This window comes from Schistocerca piceifrons, chromosome 4, assembly GCF_021461385.2.
Source record: "Schistocerca piceifrons isolate TAMUIC-IGC-003096 chromosome 4, iqSchPice1.1, whole genome shotgun sequence".
Lineage (NCBI taxonomy): Eukaryota > Metazoa > Arthropoda > Insecta > Orthoptera > Acrididae > Schistocerca > Schistocerca piceifrons.
In genome coordinates, this window is record NC_060141.1 from 284,299,613 (window position 1) to 284,318,334 (window position 18,722).

Sequence of the window (18,722 nt, forward strand, 5' to 3'; positions counted from 1 at the left end):
CAGAGGAGATCACGAATGTAAAATTAGAGAGATTCGAGCGCGCACGGAGGCTTTCCGGCAGTCGTTCTTCCCGCGAACCATACGTGACCGGAACAGGGAAGGGAAATAATGACAGTGGCACGTAAAGTGCCCTCCACCACACACCGTTGGGTGGCTTGCGGAGTATAAATGTAGATGAGGATGTACCCTCTATTGACAATACGTCGCTCTTGTTGTGCAGTTGTCTTAGCATATGATGACATGGTGAATACAATTTTTGGAGTCCTCTCGTACATCTCTGTCTGCATTCTGGTGGGCTTCTTCCTCAGATCAATGGGAAATTTAATGTCGTCATTGATTCAATACAATCAAACAAAAGTATATAGCTATGAGCGCCACCACACTTTTTTCTCAACAGCAGCATACACTACAGCTGGTTATTCCAGTGACTACACCACTTCTTTCTCTTTTAAATTGAAAATGCCACAAGACTACATGGACACTTTTGCACATGATGTAAATTTACTCATAGATTACAATACTTCTTACAGTTCTCGTTGTTATTATTTATAAGAACTGCCCTAATAGTTAGCCTTCTGAAAAATTTACTAATTTGTTTCAAACAAAAACTAGTTCGTTAAAGAAAACAAGAAAAATGATAAAATCATACGGAGGGGGTTATGATAAATTGAGAATACTATTAGTTATTATGATAAGCAGAAATATTAAAATTACGTCTGCAGCTGTTGCTTTATACTAGGACGCAACAGGAATCTTGTCCATGAGTATATGGAAGCGCAAGTTGTTGACTAGTCCGCCAATTACGCATCAGTAATAGCCTATTTTTGATGTTTGTTACAAGACGTTTATCCCGCAGTTGATATAAATTTCTTCTACCATCGAGGTTCGCAACATACACCTGCCTTGTATAATATTATAGTGCTCTATTCGGTGCCTATGAACATCCTAGAAAGTTTGCTATTCTTGGCGTCGTAGCTTTTTGTATCCAAACTGTCAGTTCCACTTGCCAGAATGCAGTGCTTTGTACTCAGAATACTATTACATGACAAAATTCCATTTAAATGTATCATAGTGACTTTATACACTCTCTGACATACAATGTCAAGCACTCAGAAGGGGAGAAGGTTACGAAATGAAACTTCACGGGTTGAGAGGGTCCTTGGTGTTATTTCAGTGAACACAAAACGAGTCAGATTTACAAAGAACTTGGCAGTATGAGCTATCTTTGCAAAATGACGCAACCTCTGTAGCGTCGATACATTTTGTATTCTCTCCTGAGGCAAGCTGGTTCGCAACTGTTGCATCCAGTCCGTGATATTCGGGGCATTGACAATGGGACGGAATTCACGGCCGAGCTCTTCCTGCACTTGTTCTGCTGGGAACAAATCCGGGAATCTTGCTGGCCACTGGAATATCTCAACACCACGCAGAAATTTCACACAGACACGAGCCATATATGGAGGATCATTCTTCTTTTGACAAATGGCATCACGATACTGCCAAATGGCACATAAAACATGAGAAACAGGATATCCTTGACTTGCTGTTGTGCATTCAGAGTTTCCTCAATCAATGTCAGCAAGGCCTAACAGATGTGGGAGACGCTGATCAGAAAGTAAGACCGTCGACATCGGCCACAGAAGACAATGTCCAGACAACTGCAGAACTGATTCGCAGCAATTGCAGACTTTCCAACGCCTAAGGCGTTCACACAGCAGTTGTCGAATGGGTCTCTGACCAAGGAACGGATTTACACCGTCGAGAAATTAAGAGATTGTTTACAGAAACTTGGTAACTGTGTTGAAAAATAGTGTAATGTATCTCTGTCACTTTGAAATGTGGTGCAACATTCAACAAAAGTTACTAAGTCAGCCATAATAACGCTTAACGTACTTTTTGAAGTACTCTTTTATGTCAAGTATACTTGTTTTGTGAACTTGATCACTCACATCTTTTACTCTGAACATTAAAAAGTAGTTTGTGTAAATTATTTAATGTGCAAACGCACTGAACAGCGGCATTGTTAGAATATGTTGAAGAATTTTCAGCAAATTATGTGCTTTGCATCTCTTTAAAGTCTCACCTATTGCTCTGAAATGTTTGAGTCTGGTAAGTCGTTAATGAATGACGTTACATATTCAACAAATAGTTCGTCACCGTTTATATTTACGTTCAATAATATGTAAGTTTCATTATGTTCTCCATTTTAAGGGGCTCTTCAAGATTTAACTGAGGACTAAGATTGAAAATTGAATCTTCACTGAAGTCAAACCATTTTTCTAGATATTCCAGAATCCTGGTAAAGACTTGCTGAGCTTCTCTGAGAAATTTTTCTTGTTAATTTCGTGTATATTTTTCATCTCTTTGCAATACCTTGAATCCGTAGAAATTATTTCTTTGTCCATTAATAATTTCTGCTCTCAACTTCAGGAATACAGAACATATTTCAGTTATCTATATATAATCAGTTTCCACATGTTTTGTAGTTGTTTTAAATAAATCCATAACGCCGTGGACAAAATAAATGTAAACCTCAGGAAGTTTTACTTCACCGTCTACTTCACTGTCGTTTTCATGAGCTACGCATGTCCAGATAAGTGTGGCAGTAGTGTCTTCATCCTGGTTTAGAAAATAGGACTTGAACAATGGCCAGTTCTGGATCAATCTATCTACAGGAGAAAAAAGACTCAAAAAGCATGCGGGAGCCGGTGTAGTGTGGAGTACTCTGACTGCAGGAAATACAAAAAGTTCTGCAGCTCACTCACCTTCTTGACAGTTGAAGAAAACTCATTAAACGATTCAACATCGTATGACAGTAGTTTTAGTCCATATTTCGCGGTATTGTGCAGTACATGCATGTGATAATATCTTGCAATAAGATGTGGTGCTTCACACGTTTTTTTTTTTCAACTCCACGAAAACAGATTGGTTTTCCCGAAATTGACGGAACAGTTGTCCGCGCCGTAAGCAACTAGTTGCGATCCTGAAAGATCAGTCTTAATGACGCTCTCTTTACGCTTCTTGGCTATAAAAGTTGATGTTGCGTCATCGTCTCCGAAAAAATCTTTTAACAGCTGAACTCGTTCCCATTTCTTGGTCGAAGTACCGGATAGCAGCTGGAAATAATTTCATATTTTCTTTGTTTGAAGATCACATGCAGTCGAGAATGGAGTTGCACCAACTTTTATCAGAATTTGTTGCAGAGTATGTGGAGCCATTACTTTCTCTTCTACAGCTTTTTTGTCCGTCCGCAGTGAATTTTGATGATAGTACTGAATCTTGTAACAAAAACTGAGATGGGAGGACATTTTCACAGTCTTGTGAAAGATAACTGTGATGATGTTTCACTTCACGATATGCTAATATTAGTTCCATTGCTGACGCTTCCTCTTCCTGACTAGTTCCCGCAGGCACGGAACACCTCTGAACAGTGGATTTACTTAACACATGTCGCACCTTATCAAGTCGTATTTCACTGTAAAACTTACTTGGGATGTTTTACAATATCCGGTATATACATCTTGTTTCGAAAGCCACCCCGAAAAGTCTGTTCTTTGTAGCCATTTGTCACTGAAATAGCACTCACGGCGCTGTTTTTTTTTTTTTTTTTTTTTTTTTTTTTTTTTTTTTTTTTTTTTTTTTTTTTTTTTTTTTTTTAGCCTGCTGCATTTCAGAAGTTCATTATAATACGATGTTACATAGGTACATTTATCAATCGGTCACTTCAGTGTCGTTCTAAATTTTAAACTAAACATATGTCGCGTGCGGTTCACCTAATACAGCCACGACTAAACACTTCACTACATCAATCAGTCGTGCGCAACAATGGGTACGCATGGCGCTTCCGTCTGTTCGACAGCGGTATTCCTTTATAATTAATAGGTCTTTATTGCAAGCACCAACAATGAAATTAAAATGCGACATTTTTGTTTTTTGTCGCCATATAGCGAAACTGTGCAGAAACAACTAATAGACAAACTGCTATTGTAACTGTGCTTTATTGTACATGTGGAAGTGACATGTAGCTGTTACAAGAAAATACAAGCTATTATTGACCCGTCTTTCCCAGTTCTTTCTTATTGGAGCGGTCTTCAAATGACTTGACTACTATGGATACCGCGTTGTAATAAAAATGCAAAGCCTCTTTGACACGGCTTATCGAACAAATGAACGCGCCAACTTATATTAAATTCCATTTAAATTCGTTGTCACAAGTGCACAATGCTCCCAACTTATGACACAATTTGATACAAATTACTGAAACAAAAGAATAATAAAATCGTCTAAAACAGGACAGTTGGCAGCCCTAGCTTGAGAGTGTGAATGTTGAGTAACCACGCTAGTACAACTGTGTGAATTAATGTTTTCTATTCTTTTCCTTGCGTTCTGGTGGCTTAATTTTCAGTTTTAGTTGCTTCAAGTGAATTGGTTTCCGCGCGATTGTTTGAATGCACGAAGTTATTGCCTAAGTGAAGTGTGTCGTACATCAGAGATAGTATAGTGAAGATTGCATAATGCAGGATGCAGTGGAAGCAAGAGTCAGGGCGCAGTAGATATCCTTGTATGAAACAGGAGATAGCGAATTTAGTTCACGAAAGGAAGCCATAAGGGAAGACATAAAATGAGGCCGGCATTTACTCCCGTCAACGCCATCATTGTTATACTTGTATATCTATTACACTTGTATATCTATCACGTTTTCAACTACTTCTACCGTTATTCTATTTAGTATAATAGATATTGTTAATCACAATAATGGGTTTTTGCGGACTTTTGAAAATTATTTATTGCACCTGGAAATTCTCACAATTACTAAAGTGCGTAACTACCACTGCCCGCAAGCTACTGGCTCCATAAACAACATTGAGAGAATCTGCTTGTGAGATATACTTCACGACAAGTGAAAGACGTTTTCTTTGTCAGATTGGATTCGTGGTTGGATGGTGCCCACCCATGCTAAGAAAACTCGTTGTTGTACTTGATGGGGAGTTGTATCCGATGACTCCATGTGTGTACGAATCAGTACATCAACGGGGCTGCCATTTCAAATGTACAGAGGGCTTCAAGTGAATTAGAAGATGACGTAACTTCATTTCCTTCTTACAGCATTTGGTTCTAGATGTGCCATAGAACAAAATATTCGTCACATTAGGTGTTCATGTTGGGGTGCCTGTTCTTGTCCAGCGCATGCCAAATTAGCATACAGAGTCATCCACAGACTATATGCTCTGGAGTACCATCTTCTCTCCAGGCACACTCCTTTACTTCCTTTCTTGGGGATTTGTTACAAATATGAATTATATGACAGAGATGCGACAGAGCATTCGCCCTCTTTGGAGGTTCGGGTACAGTAACACCAGCCTTTATTTAAGATTATATAAAATTTTGTTGGGGATTAGTCTTCTTTCAGCATCATCCCAACATTTGTGCTATAAAAAATCTGATTTTGTAGTTGTTTTCTGGCTGCTGTCTTCAATAGCAAGTATCCGTTAGCAACGAATGAGCTGCAATAGAACAGAAAGTTTAAAAGTTACCGTGAGAGAAAATCGACGTACTGCATCGTGTTGGCAATCGGTACAATCGTTCCTAACATTAAGAGAGCAACCTACGCCACTCCCTGAAAAGCGGCCTATAAATCGTCCGAACAGACGGATTTGTATTCCGCGTTCATCCCGACTCGTCGGTAACTACGTCGCGTCCGGTAATGGGCTGATACTTCAGAGACCAAAGCATTCAAAATTCAGCGCGAGGCACTCAAAATCGCGAGAACGCGTAGAGCCGCGGGTGCGTGTGCGTTCTGCGGCGCTTAGGCGCCGTTGGTCTCTTTTACAGGCGCCATAATTACAGCTCCAACTTCCGAGAGCGGCCGGCGCTAGGCGGCGCCCCAATCGATGCAGCGCGGCGCGCGTGTGTTTTGTCACGAACGCCGAGCGTCGGTCCCGCAACCGTTCCATTTCAACGCGCCCCGCGCACTGTTCATTAAAAATAATGGGCGCACTACTGCATGCAGTCAATCCACGATATGGAACATTTATTAGTCGTAATGAATTGCCGACCCACTCTTCACGGCTACCATTACCTTTTATTCGTTGTGTGATGCGAATATATCGTAACCCATACGCGTTTTTCAATACACTTTATCTACGCCCTGTACTGCTTTTGGAATTTGTCCGCTATTCACATTTATTATTAACTTGTTGGTTGACATGATTCTTCCGTATAGTAAACGGGATTAATGGATCACTGGAACAAAACGGCTCTATTCAGTTCTCGTGGCACGACAGATTCCGAAATGAATTTAATTACGTCGACCTGGAGCAGAGGTCTAGTACTTGCAGAGAGTGATAGAGGGCAGTATTTTTTACTGAAAAATAGGCCAGCGTAGCTTCACAGGTTCCAAGACTTGCCATAAGAAAATAACAGAGGCTGACACAAGTGTTGGCGTGTGTCTGTGGTTTACTGGCGTTCAACAGCGGTTATCAGCGTCCTTACAAATGTTAATAGGATCGAATGTGATTAAAAAGTCATAATACCAGCAAGACTAAGTCTCAGGAAAATACACGCACACTCCCACAACCTCACTCACGGGCGTACACACGTTCACACTAGCTGAAATATATTGAGATAGCTTTATAGCGGGCAGATTGTAACGGTAACGCCGACCACCTTAAACGGCAATCGATACTAACGTTAAAACTCTGCGAGGAATTTTTGAGACACTTGTGACCGTGAGATAACCTAATGCGAACGGAACAATCAAACTGGGATTCGTTTCCGAAACACTCCAGCAGAGTACAATCAATAGTAAACAGGTGAGTCAAGAACAGACGTTCTCCCAGCACAAAAGCAAGTCGTAACATTACGTATTAATATTGGTCGCCATCCTAATTAGGCATTATTGTCTCAAGTAACATCATAAAGTAACAGGCAGTGTTAAGGCTAACCTAACCTTCCTTGACACACACACTGAACGCGTTTCTTTATATCTGCTTACACTACGACACAGTAACCTAACCTAGCAGGTAAATGTACTACTAACTTGGAAGTCAGACAAACAAATGGCGGATGAGATAGCAGACAGTAACATATGCCTCTGAACAACACGTACCTTAAATGAACTAGATGCAGCAGTTTATAGAACCAATCACTAACGCTCATGAAACTAGTAACAATACTAAACAGGGTAGAGTGTGAAATGATTGCAACTTATATCAGGGGTTCTGTTAATAATCATATCCTATTATACCATTGCTTAGTACAGGGTCTCTACGCCTGTGCATTAACCAACTTGCATTAGAACAGCTAACACAGTAAGTATTTCTTTCTTAAACTCGGTCTGAAGGAATTAAACAGAGTGCAAATCTAACTACACTGGCCATTGCTTTGCTTCATTAACTAACTAGCCTAGTACATGAGGGCCCCTAAACTTTCATCGTTTGAAGAACCATGCTCATTAACAAAACTACACAAGTATGTATGATAAATGGCAAGTATCCTTATCAATAATTATTAATTAAGTGAAGCACAACGAACTACAACTCTTTAAATAACAAATGTGTTTTGATAAGCAGTCTTTTAACCTACTCAAAATATATTTGACTGTGCAAATGCCAACACAGCTTTAAATTTAAGTTCCAACACTTTCTCATGAAGTTAACAGTGACAAGCTTTGTAAGTCTGATTAAAGTGCGTGAATGCATCAGTTAATGATGCTTTGCCATTCAGATCAACTTTACTATTTTCAGGGAGCTCTTTTTTCAAGTAAGGCAATTTATTTAAGGAAATGACTGCAGACCTGTTTGAAATTTCAGTGGAAGTTGAGTATTTCTCAAACTATAAAACTGAAATTTAAACACTATAACTCCACACGTTAGAAAGCAAACACAACTATTTTTACAGCTACCAAATAATTCTTTCCGTAATAAATTAGAACACTCGGTATTAAATTCGCTAAGTTAGCATTCCTGTCCGGGTTTGTGATTTGGGATAACTATGGGTGTAAGAGAGAGTTTTTAGTAACACCACGATTATTATTAAAACCAACCAAATTTCACAAATACCTGGTCCATTTACGGAGTTCCAAACATAAACAATTTAGTGGAAGGCTGGTGGTACTGGTGGCGTTATTTAGCATTTCGGCGCTGCAGTAATGGCAGTATTGTTGGCCTCGCCCTGTTAAAGATCTTCTTGGTGTCGGAATTGTATTTTTATAGGTCCAGAAACCCTGTCGTGATAATAATATTACCAAATGCAGCATCCGAGGCTTATAAATACTGCTCTTAAGCTTCTCTGCCTTCAGAATTCCAATAATATAAGCCACAATGATCCGCTACTGCAAGCGAGATCATTGTTCAGACCAGAATTCTTACCCGTCACAGAGGACGAGTTGCCACTTGCGCGCCAACCACACCACTTCCACTCCGGCAGGCTACTTTCTTAGCTGCGGAGCTTCCCCACATCTTTTACATTCAATACGTTCCCTAACTGTGGACCAAGTCATTTACAGTACATCATATAACAATCATTCCAGTAATTATCTAAATCCACAAGCATAGTTTAAACAACATCGTTCAAAAGTTCGCATAACTGAAATATGTATACATAGCAAAGAATTTCCATGCCAGATACAAAACTCTACATAAGCCACACTACCAATTGACATAGAAATAGGGATGCAGGTAGAAAATAGGCCGGAAACAGGTGTTTCAAGATGTCCTAGAGCTGGACCTTAAAAGAGAGGCAACATAAGACGAAAGTTAAAATAATTACACAGGGAAATGTGACTAGTTGATCACTTACAAATACTTTGGATGAGCCAGCCACCTTGATAACACATTGACAAGTTCTCTTCTCCTTTCTATTCCCCTTCGCTTCAAGAAGTAGGCTTATAGCCTGCTCCTCTTCACAAAAGCCATCTTAACCTTGGTTTTTCTATATCTCTCTTTCCTAATGGTCTACAGTCTATCACATGTCTGACTATTCTGTCCTCATTCCTTCAGTATGCTTGTTCCATTTTGTTACCTCGTTTCCCATTCTTTCATTAATGCAGAATATATTTAATTCTTTCCTTATTGCAGAATTCTTTATTTGATCTCTCAGAGTACACCCTTTCACTTTCCTTAAAAATTTCGTTTCAGCTGAGCGTATGCTTGGAAAGATTTTCTGTCGAAAATTGTAATTATAATTAGCCAAGTGAAAGACGTACGGAAATGTGTACAGCTCTATCTCTGACAATTTATCGTTACCTACACTTTTGTCTAAAATTTGTAAGGCAATCTGGTGATATATTATTATTGTTATCATGAAATCTGAAATGTAGCCGTACAGCTTGTATTATGAAAACTTTTTTCCGAAATGTCAGTATTTAAACATTATCTGGAATCTCCTACTATCGGATATGTCGGAAGTCTGATAGAGGACAAAACACAGAATATCAGAGAATAATTACCCTTCCTAATAAATCATGAAAAATCAGTTCTCTAATATCTGACTGCGATTTTTAAAATATTCTGTAACCTCTCCTAACAATTATACTGCAATGCTCCTGCACGCAACTGACAGCTTACCTCCTCTTGCAGCTGCAGCTGCGTAAATGTATTGTATCCAATAATGTGATAAAACAATTCGCAAGAAATATTGCGATCCATGGAGATTGCAGTACATGATCGCAACCACTGACTTAACTATTCCTTTCTTTCATATTTACAGACATTAAACCATCAGGAGCCGAGTACAGAATGAAGAGGATCAATGAAAACTTTAAATTTATTATATCCTGAAAATTGAAGATAAATACACCGATAAACTTTACTCAGACGTTTCTTTTCCTTGGACAATTTGATTAGCAAAAACGTTAATTATTCCACAACGTTTATAATCAATAAACCTGTATCTAGTCACAACAAAGATATGGGTATTACTTTCGATGTATGCATACACAGATCCAACAAAATCCTCCAGTGCGCAATATATATATATATATATATGAACGTCCAACTTTCAAGTTATTTGGTCTTTCTTATGCACTGGCCAGCGTATGTGAGCATACGCGTTGCCGTTACTTTCTAGAGTTTTGACTTTGTGTCTTTCTTGGTTTTATTGGCTAATGTTCTATGGGTAGTGCCATATATCATTCGAAATTTATTTAACTTATTGAAGATGTCTTTATTATATTAATATCTTACATCACATCCAAAAAGTGAGATACCTGTTTGACTGATTATCGATTAAGTATTATTTTAGAACGTTCTGGGTATTTTCCTTTAAAAACCATAACTTTGGATTTATTTTCCGATATTTTCACGTTATGGAGTTAACCTATCGAGTCTGAACGATATAGAGAAAATTGTAAATTATCCTCTGTCTTTTGTAAAATTGTTTAGAAACATCTCCTTGAAATTTTACAGAACATTTGGACATTTCACAAAACCTCAAAAAAGTGGTACCATAATCGTTTTATTGCCTGATAAAATAGATGGCAAATCAGTTGGCAAATCGGCTGCTGTCGTCTTGTCTCAACATAAACAACAATCTTCTAAAATGAGGTGCGGCGTGATCTGCACACCGCAGGCATCACAAGGTTCTGACATAGCTTACTTTGCCCTAACTAACTAGACCCAACGTCCTGTTTATTCTATTTTTTTTTTGCCTCAGCTTATTTTGGAACGTAATGGGTATGAGTTACGAATGTATATCCTAAAAATTATAAATATCATTCTAAAATATTTTTTATATGTAAGTATGTGAATAGGATCGTCAAAAGGCGCTGTTCTAGCGATGGAAGCACACTCTCTGAACAGCGTGGTGAAACAGTGCAGGTCAGGAGGTAATAATAATCGTCAGCAGAGAACAGCGTATGAATAAGAGAGAATTAATTTTGGTAGCGGAATTTCCGATTTTACGCAGAACAATAATGGACTGAAGCATTATCACTTATAGATGAAGATGAACGTCTCAAATACGAGTCTAAAGATTTTGGTTTGGTTTTCTTCCAGGTGGACTTTATAAAAGACAGAAAACGTTGTATACGAACAGGTATATAACGGGTAATGTTGCATAAAATGTGGAAAATGGATCCTAGATTTTTTTATCTATTTACATGTTAAAATTCTGGAAAGGTGTATCTCTAGTCAGTGACAAATATTAAATGACATGCACTATTTTTTGTTTTAATACAGGTCCATCTAGCAACTAATGTTTATTTTTTATTAGGCTTAGAAATGTTGAAGCCGTTTTCATAGCAATGCACTCAGAGTCCGCTGCAGGATCGTATGATCTAAGAACAGTCCCAAGCAGTGCAACGTCTCCTCGACGAAGTATAGGTGGGCTGTGAGTAAAGCACGATCACCGTGTATCTTCGTGATCATACTTTAAAGTAGACGGTAGTGCTGCCGTGATTACATACATCACATGCGCAAAGAGATAAAATGTTGATTTGGTGTACACTGGTTGAATTATTCATTCATTTTTTTGCGTGAAACCAGACTGTGGGAGCAACCGAACGAAGACAACCGAGTTGATCGATTTTAGTGTTACGTCTTGGTTGCACTATTATTCATTCATTTCTTTCAATTGAGACCATTTTGTGGGAGCAACAGAATGAAAACATTCGATCCAGTCCGTTGTAATTTTACTTACTGGCCGTATTATTCAATCTTTCTTTTGAACTGAAACCAGTCCGCAGTTTTCCTGTCGGCTGAAGCATGCACTCGTTCTTGCAGCTGAAAGCACTTATTAGAGCCTTAGTTGACTGAGCTGTCCATGATTTCTTCTGAGTGAAACCAGTTTGTAATACTTTCATTAGATGAACTACTAAAGCAATGATATGCAATCCTGGTACGCATACTACTGGAGAGTAGCCCTACCAGAGGGATTAATTAAGTAGTGAAGAAGTCTCGAGGAGTATGCCAAGTGAAGATAAGCTTTACACAATAAACTTTTTTACACAATAAGCTTTACAGATAGTCATTTAATTATGTACTAAATAGATCAGTTCTTATTTTCACCATTTAAAACTGATTAATATATTGCTGCTTGTTCCAAATTTAATTAACAGGTAACTAATGAAGCTGATGTATCGTTGGGCGTACAAAGTTGAGCATAGCGTTCCCGTAGGGTAAAAGGAACATTTCCAAATTTTTAGCGACTGTTTGTATTTAGAAGTGACGATGTCAATTAATTAAAAACCATTTGAATCTAGCACTTAAAAACTTAGTAAACCGTTTATTTTTTTGGATGGTAAATATATTGTGCAGAAAATTACGTTACTGGCTACGTACGTACAAATCATACTCACGGACACAAACTTGTTTACATTTTATTGCCTTTGAAAAGTAGCAGGAGTAGTATTCCGCGAGCGTGGAGATGTACTACCCATATTCATATTGTGTACTGATCCTTCGGTTCCCCTCACCATCACAGTCTGCTACCACCCATGTTCGCACACGCCTCTCATGAATCCTGGGAGGAAGAGAAGGTAAAGGAGGAGGGTGAGGAAGCACGGGGGCCGCGGGGGGGTTAATATAAGTATGAAATTTTAGTCACCTCTCCTAGAAATAAGATACGTTATTTATCTCTGAAAATGTTGGTAAATATATTTATGGTTCATGTATTCTGGTAGACCAGAGGCTGAGTGAAAATATTCATTCATGTAACAGACGTAAACGTCAAAGATTTACTTTCATCAGGCGGTTTCTCACATCAAGTGAAATCACTCAAACCTAGGAATAGAATTAAAGACATTCATATAACGGACGTGGTCGCGGAGACTAATGTCATTCGATTGTTTCATTCGACTAAATAAAAACAAAGAACGACAGAACCGAAGAAACAATCGACTGGTCAGCCGGTTGTTAGACTCAGTCCTTTCTCCCATCACCCTCCACTCCTACAGCAGACAAGTTGCTCCGTCTTAGGTTCGCGACCAGGTACGCCTGCTAACAGCACCTCAGTTGTTCCTGCGCCTACCCTCGAAATCAGTTTGTTGTAGGGTATCTCCTTCCGCTTCTTGGACTAACTGCGGTTTTCTAGGGCTTACTATAAATGTAGTCACTACCGCAACTGAACAGAGGTTTCCTTACCTACGCTCGATGGATTCTTCAATAATACAGTCTCAGACGTTAGACATCTGTGTCGGAAACTTAGCATGGTCGTAATGCAACCCGTCTACTACAATGGGCAATGTTCTGTAACTGCTCGCTTATTTGGCTGCTGCATGCTGGTGTACTTTTGATGTTCTCAGTAATAACCTTCGACAGGACTCATTGTCTCACCTATATGTCTCCCCAAATTGACATGGTGTCTCATAGACCCTGGATTTCCACAGACCGAGGCGTCTTCGACACTACCGACCGACGCCCGTGTTTCATTCAGCTGATGGGGAAATGGCTGTCTTCGCTTGGTGTTTCTGGAAAATTCGCCCGATCTTTCCCGATAACGCGCTACAAAAAGGAATAAACGTAATGGCCACTACTTCTGTTGCCACCCGTTGTGCAGTGGGTGTGCCATATACGGCTCTCCGAATTTGCCAGTTCCTGCAGCCATTCTCACGGAATAGCATCTTCGGACGCTGAAATTGTGAATTGTAACTTTCATTTTCAGACATGATGCGAGCCCTGTGTACCAAGATTTGGGTATATATCGGTGTGTGTCTTCTTCTGGTACACGCTGTTCTTTCTACAAAGACAGCCACAAAGGGGATCAACCGTAATCACTTCATTTTATTTTGTATGGAACTGAGATGTAAGAGGAAATCGTTCAACTTATCTCTTCTACACGGCCGTTTAACGATGATGTCACATACATACTCAAGTGTTTTTCCACTGGGTGATACCAGGACTTCCTTGTCAAAATGTTCCGCATATGGGAACATATGCTGGCTACAACTGGTGCAAGTGGACTGCCCATGGCTACTGCCTTCGTCTGCTCATAGTAGCCACCATCAAATAGAAAGTGTTTTGACATCAAGATATCCGTAAATAGGTTGGTCGCATTTATGTCACATTCCTGGCCAGTTAATTCAAACGATATTCTAAGGATTCTTGTAAAGGCACTGCGGTAAAAAGAGAGACAATATAGGAGCTCGCTATGAAGTCGTTATCTTCATGTTTAAAGTTGTTAAGGCGTCCAACAAAATCCACTTCGCGGTATAAGGACTAAGTAGATCTTTCAGTATCTGCAGTGGATCGTTTTACATTCGCATCGCACATTCATATTACGCATTCATATGTAAATATAACTACATGCCGACCCATTTACATTTTTTCGACAATATTCACTGAAATTTATTATTTGAAATACGGAAGTAGCAGGGAAAAAATATAGGAAGTGCAAGGCTAGGAGGAACTTGTGTAAGAACCAGGCTTCAGTTATAAGAGTCGAAGGGCATGAAAACCGGAAAGTAACTGTAAAAGGAGTGAGGCAAGGTTGCAATCTATCGTCCATGTTATTCACTACATCCTTAGAGCAAGTAGTAAAGGAAAGCAAAAAGGCTGTGGAAAGGAAAATAAAACTTAGTCTTTGATACTGTATGTCTGTCAGAGAAGGTAAACGACACCAAAGAGTAGCTAAAAGAAATCAATAATCTCCCAAAAGAGGTTATAAGGAGAAAATCAAGAAAACCAAAACAGGGTTTATGAATACAATCGTATTAAAGAAGGTGATACTGAGCGAATCATGTTAGGAAGTGAGACACAAAGAGTAAAAAATGAGTTGTTCTGTGTGGGCGGCAAAAATATCCAACGATGGAACGAAGTCGAGAGGATATTATATGCAGACTGTCAGTAGAAAAATAACTTGGGCCATTGACCCACAAGCTGTAACAACGATTGAATGACTGCCCTGTCATCAGGACATGTCATCGTGCATTTTATTCCTTCTGCCAGGTTTAAATGAGGTCCACATAATGTGTTGGCCCACTCCCAGAAATACTGAGCATTCACTAAATGTGATGTAAATTCGGATACTGAAAACACCATCGATCCGACAACTAGCTGTCTGTGGTGAATGTGTGGGTGCTATTCTGTCATTCTGCGCAACGGATTAATCTGAAATGTACCCTTTACCCTGTGGCTCCTGCAAGATGCTATTTCCACCCCCACACTACTACAGAAGTCAGACAGACGCTCCTAACGTTATAACGAGAAATGCCTGAAAAACTTTCAGCAACAAATATCTTCTGGAGTCATCCGCTGTAAGGAAATGACACAAAAATTCACAAAATGTCTTACGTAACTAGTGGGATACTTGGATACTGGAGTAGTGCTAGTTAGTGTAAGAAAAACATGAAACTAACTAAAATTATTATCTCTTTTTGCAAAAATTTTGAGAAATGGCACTTTTAGTTATGAACTTATCAAGTTATTTCGGGGTTCTCTTCGGAATGTGAAGTTACCTCTTAAGGATAGGATTCGCTAGTGAAATATCTATACAAAGTTTAAGATTATTATTGACTTGGCAGAATGGCTGAGAGCCACACCTACTCAACTGATATTAATCTGTTAGAATGTTGCTAGGTACGGCCGAGGCTGTCGCGTGTGAAATGCAGTGAAGTGTACTGTTGTGGCGGAAATATGGGGCTCACAAGAGCTGTAGCGCACAATACCGTAAGCTGCGATGACTGCTGTCTGTGCCGCTCGCTGCTGACAAATAAGTCAACTCTCGTTCTACCTGGATTGACCTTCGCCAATCAAACTCTCCCTACACCTTGATGAAGTCAAGGACTCCTATTCGCCCCTAATCTAACTGTTGGTGTGGTACACTGGTCAGATAACCAGTCCACCGCGATGCCACTCTAAAATTCGCTCGCAGGCGTTTAACTATAACTCTGTCCGTTCACATCGCACAATAAGTGTGGCGGCCAACACAGTGAACAATGCTTAATCACAAGGACTCAATATAGAGTCGCACTCCGATTTGCTCTCGACAGAGGTGCTCTCCCAGTGAAGTACTGAGTAAAGACTTGTTCCTTGGTCTTTGAGTACACATACGAATGCACACGCTCTCGCTATGTGTTCTCGCTCCAAGAGCGACAATGGAATGGTCCCTCTCCATGCCAGACGTGAAGGGGTATATCTTTTGCTCTCTTCCATTACTCATTCAGCTCAAGGTGTCAGGAATATCGTTTGCCAATCAGCATTGCTCTTCTAAAACAGGAGAATGACGTTTCGTTTAAGGCAACCAATTCAGAAATTTGTAGCATTGGCGTTTGGCGTTTGCTGTCTCCCTGTGAAAACCTTTGAAACTGCGTGCTATGTTTGTAAAGAATGCATAGGCTGGGCGCTCCCACACAATGTAGCAGAATTTGCCTTTAAGCAGAACACAGGGTCGTTCTCCCTTTCACTCCGGCAAATGCTGTCTGCTCTACGGGCAGTCGCTGGCCACCATAGATAGGTTGACTCATACTCTGAAGGGACCAGCCTCCTGGCATACGGTTTGCGTCTCCTGAACTACAAGCTTTCGTGACCGTCATGTGTGTGTACGGCAGCCTCGAGTATTTCAACCTTGGTGCGCACTTGCGATTTACTTGTTATTTGCATATTGTTTACATGAATTCATACAACACTGACTTTATCTTATCGAGTTTTGGTTCGAATGAAGCGTCTTGATGTGCGGAATATGATTGTGAGGGTGGAATATGTAAGCAATGAAGGTCAGGAGGCCAAGACATCTTACAACTGTAGTGGTCTCAATAAATAAAAAGCTGCAATAATGGGGATTTCGGTGATATGGACGCATCATACGAGCACCACCTACTTCAGTCATCAGGTCACCCTATCATCTCACTGTCGAAGGTCAGAGGCAACATGCAAGACCTAATTACAGTGACTAGACATTATAAATGCAAATCTAAGATCAAGAGGGCTAAACACATAGGAACCATTATAACGTAAAAAATGGAGCGTGTTCACCCAAAAACTGCACATCACCTCAGCAGGATGGCTCAAAGAAGACTAAGAAAATAGTAAAGTAAGAATTTCTGAAATAGAGATATTTGCTAAAGTCGAATATAAATTTAAGCATTACAAAGTTCTTTCTTAAAATATATGTATGGAGTGTAGCCATGTACGGAAGCGGAACTTGGACATTGACAGTATAGGCATGAGGAGAATAGAAGTACTTAAAATATGATGTTGCAGAAGAACGCTTCGGATTCAGTTCGTAGATATAGTTACTAATGATGGGGTAGTACATCAAATTTGAGAACAAACTACATTGTGGCACACTGGAGTAAAAGAAGGTAATAGATACATAGGAATAATTAATTTAGCAGTATATTAAAGTATGGGGTATAAAAATTGTACAGAGAGAGACTCAAGGATTGACTAAAATAACCATGTTCAAGAGGAGGTATCAGTTGTATATAAGGCTTATAGCAAAAATGTAGTGCATGTCTGTTAGTTTCAAAATGTAGAGGCTGACAAGTCGCTTGTGATAAGTGTTATGTAATGATAGAACTTAAATGTGGTGTAGCTCCTAAGAGTTCCATTGATTCTGAGGGCAGGAATAAATTTGTGTGTGTGACATTAATTTTGAGTAAAAATACTAAGAGAAATCAATAAATAAAAGAATTAGAAGAATAACTAGCTAAAGTATAGAAGATAAGGTTGTAGAATTGCTAAAGATTAGCATGTAATGCTGCATGAACCCCTGAATGAGGAACGGAGAATCGATGCGCTAGAGAATTCTTCGCTAAAACGAGCAGCAGCATCACCTCGGGACCAGAATCGGCTCTTTGCACAATGGGAACAGCAGTTCACTGCTTTCGGTGGTATTTGAACAACAACATGAACTGCAGTTTTCATCACATAACATGACACCATTGGACACCTAATGAAGCAAAATAAAGCGTTTAGAGATATTTGGTATACCTAACCTTTGAAAAAGTCTAGTAAGATCAATGAAAAATTTTATCTGCGCCAACGAAGCGTTCTTTACGTTTGAAGGGTCACTTCTACACAGATAGAAAGAACTCAGAATGATAGTGGCTTTCATCCATGTAGAAAATATTAAAGGAAGAACTACAAAATGACAGATGTTCCATCATTTCTACTGCTAATCATAAGTAGTGAGGTAAAGACAGTGTAAAGACAGCCTGCATTGTAGCCAAATTTATTTAAGGTGCTGGATCAAAGATGGCAATGGTAGATTTTGGCAACATCGCATATGTGTCACTGAATGATGTCATGGGTTTTTCAACCCACCAAGCCTCTTCCCCACCCACTGATCCTGCATAACTGTGTTTACCCACGCCTGGATTCATCAGCAGCTTGCCTTTTTGGCCGACTGCTCATAACCCTCTTAAGTGCTGCCAGAAACACCAACAAAGGCTGAAGTGCTTCCTGTCTTCACACTCACGAACTGAAATGTTCTATGTCTTTGAGATATGCCAGAAAGGCCTTCCCTGTGAGCAACATCAAAATACCTGTCTCTGACTACCCCATCCCAAATATGTATCGGCCTGTAAACAGGCCGGCCGAAGTGGCCGCGCGGTTCTGGCGCTGCAGTCCGGAACCACGAGACCGCTACGGTCGCAGGTTCGAATCCTGCCTCGGGCATGGATGTGTGTGATGTCCTTAGGTTAGTTAGGTTTAACTAGTTCTAAGTTCTAGGGGACTAATGACCTCAGCAGTTGAGTCCCATAGTGCTCAGAGCCATTTGAACCATTTGAACCTGCAAACAGAGATTTCCGCGGGCACCCGTCTTGTAGAAGTGTTACTCTTGAT